The 3,135-nt window shown below is 44.5% G+C and overlaps 1 pseudogene; it reads right to left on the bottom strand.

Annotated features, from left to right (window-relative positions):
• Positions 1-2,488: 2,488 nt before the first annotated feature.
• On the bottom strand, positions 2,489-2,589 carry LOC118758605 (U2 spliceosomal RNA; annotated as a pseudogene).
• Positions 2,590-3,135: the final 546 nt, after the last annotated feature.

The following is a 3,135-nucleotide window of genomic DNA, read 5'->3' as shown; positions in this document are numbered from 1 at the left end:
AGGTTTTGGCAACCACTGCATATAATTTTTTTTCTCTTCTTTTTCGGTTATGAATGTCTACTTCCCTGCTTCTCTGTGGCACATTTGAATTGCCAACATTGTTGCTCTTACATTTGGGGCCATTGTTAAGAAAATTAGGACTACTTGAATGTCAGCACTGTGATATTTTGACAGTCAATCTGACAATCTAGACAGTTCTAGCTCGTGAACTGGAGGCAGTTTGTACGGCAAAGAAATGACTCATGTCTGGATGGGCTAGAGTGGGATGGTGTAAGATTTTATCATACTACTTAGAATGGTGCACAATGTAAAAGATGTGAATCATGTATTTCTGGAAATTTCCATTTAACATCTTTGTTCTACAGGTGATTCCGAGTAGTAGAAACTGCAGAAAGTGAAGCTTGGAAAACAGGGGACTACTTACTGCATTTTTAAGGCATGTGCGTGTGCCAGCAAGTTGAGCACTCCATGCTGACTCTGACTCCCTGGGAGAAACGTCACACCCCAGAGCCACCACTCATTTCTCCATTTCCCCTCTTCACCTCTGTCTTTTGGTCCAACAGTGATGTGCCACTTTACCTTACTGCCTAAATGCAGAGAGAATGCAAGTGAGGGGTGGGCAATACCATCCACCAAAGGGTGGGACCTGTCTGGAATGAGGCTGGAGGGTCTTGGTGAGGGAAAATTCTTACTTTTGTTCTTTTTTGGTAAGGTTTATTTATTCATTGGAAAGATTTACAAAGAGAGAAGCACAGACAAAGAAGACATCCTTCATGTTTCATCGCCAAGTGACCCCCGTTGGCCAAGAGTGAGCCAGGCTGAAGCCAGGAATCAGGAACACCTTCTGAGTCTTCCATATGGGTGGCAGGAAGGTTCTTGGGATATCTTCTGCTGCTTCTTGCAGGCTGTTACCAGGCAGCTGAATTGGAAGCGAGCAGCTTGGACATGAACCGGTGCTTATATGGGATTCTGGAGACAGGTTAGGCAGCTTCATTTGCTATACCACAATACTGGCCCATATTCTAAGCGCACTGTTTATTCAAGCAATGAATGTCAAGAGTCTACTATGGGACAGGTATTTGGGTTTATTTAAAAAAATTTAACAGGAAATCTAGATATTATCAGACATTGCTTGACTTCTGGTCAGTCTCTTGTGATTTCCGAGCTCTCATGTTCATTATCCAAGCTTATGGCATAAAAACTACAGACAAGGCCACAAGTATTTTTTAAGATTTGTTTCTGTTTGAAAGGCAGATTTACAGAGAACACACACACACGCACGCACGCTCGTACACACACACAGAGTGAAGCATCTGATATTTCACTCCCCAAATGGCTCCAGTGGCTGGGGCTGAGCTGATTTGAAGCCAGGAGACTGGAGCTTCTTTCTGGGTCTCCCACATAGGTGCTGGGTCCCAAAGACTTGAGTTACTGTCTGTTGCTTTCACAGGCCATAAGCAGGAAGCTGGATCAGGTCATCGAACATCTGGAACTTGAATTGGCGCCCATATCGGATACCAATGCAGATGTCACCTTGCCTGCCCAACACAGTGTTATTTCAACTTTGCTGAGGGAGTGCAGGCATTGGCCTAAGAGGCAAGTCTACTTGCCTGAATGACTCTCACCAGGAGCCAGAGCCCAAGCAAGACCTGGGCACGGCCTCCTATAGACATGACATCTTGGACCAGTCATCCTTCCTCTCCCTGCGGCATCGTACATACATGTGTGATTTTGAAACCATTGCCCCCTGTCTTCATCCATCACCTCTCTTGCTCACCATCAGTATCTTTGGAGGAAAAACTGTGATTCCCTCAATGCTCATGCCCATGACCTGCACCTAAAGAGTCTTGCAAATTTGTGGTTTGTGATCAGTCAAAAGACAATGAACACCAGGAGGTGTGAGTTGCTGTCTCAACAGGTCCTGGCATGTTCTGGACCATGTTGATGGGTGCAGATTGCTTACAGCTATTTGATTGCTTACCAGTTAATGCAATAGTTGGAAGGTGACAGTCCAATCAGTTGGAACCTTGGATTACTACTGCAGGTGGTTGGCTTGCGGTATAATGTATATGCATATATTTGCTCTGTTTTAGATAATGTTACCTCTGTTGTTTCTCTGATCCTTACGACAAAATATTGAAGTGGGATTTGTTCTCCCCCATTGCAAAACAGAAAATCAAGGTTACAAGAGATGTAACAAGGTCTCCAGCACCTGCAAGTGGAAATTGAAGAGTGGAGCTTCAAGTAGAGCAGCATGTGGCCCAAGCCTGGTGCTCCGTGCGGCACACAATTGGTGGTGGAGAAGCTGGCTTCAGTACAGCCTTGTTCTCCAGGGATGCTTCAGGCAACAACTGTGAAGAAGAAAGCCTGTGCAGGCTCCAGCAGGAGCTGACTGTTGACTATTACCAAGGGGTGGAACAGGCCAAGAACTTGCCTCGGAAGCCCTAGCTGAAATGTGGATTTCCTGCAAGCTTTTTCTACAGGTATGATGGAGTCATTCTTTGGATAAAGATGTTTTCACCATCAGTAGGTTTAAACTGATAAGAACAAATACAACACATGTTCTTAGCTAAAAAGCTGAGAAGTGATGATGCATCAGTAGGTCTAGATACTTGGAAATTTGAGAAAACTGAACTCTCCACCTCCTTTAGAACATTAGAAATTGTTGCCCCAAACTGAGGAAAGAATGGAGAAAGTGAAAGGAGAAAAGGAAGAGCAGGAAAAAGAGGGAGAAGAAAGGAGAACATTTTCCACATTCCCTTGTCATGATATTGAATTATGATCAAGTAGCTATAGAATATATTAATTTGCAGAGGATCAGCTATTATCTCCTGAAAAATAAAAAATCTTCAGGAGAGAGGGGGATAGTGAAGTGGCACAGCAGCCTTATCATCTACCTGTGAGGCTAACATCTCATTGGATATCAGTTTGAGTCCCACCAGCTTTACTGCCAAGCCAGCTCCCTGCTTATGGCCTGGGAAGGAAGAAAAGGATAGCCCAAGGCCTTGGACCCCTGGTCCCATGTGAGAGACCTAGAAAAACTCCTGGCTTCTGGCTTTAGATCAGCTCAACTCTGACTGTGGTGGCTATTTGGAGAGTGATACAGTAGATGGAAGATCTGTCTTTCTCTCTTTC

Source organism: Ochotona princeps, chromosome 2, assembly GCF_030435755.1.
Source record: "Ochotona princeps isolate mOchPri1 chromosome 2, mOchPri1.hap1, whole genome shotgun sequence".
In the NCBI taxonomy this organism is placed as follows: domain Eukaryota; kingdom Metazoa; phylum Chordata; class Mammalia; order Lagomorpha; family Ochotonidae; genus Ochotona; species Ochotona princeps.
The sequence above is the reverse complement of the archived record's forward strand: the minus strand, read 5'-3'. Positions and strand labels throughout refer to the sequence as shown.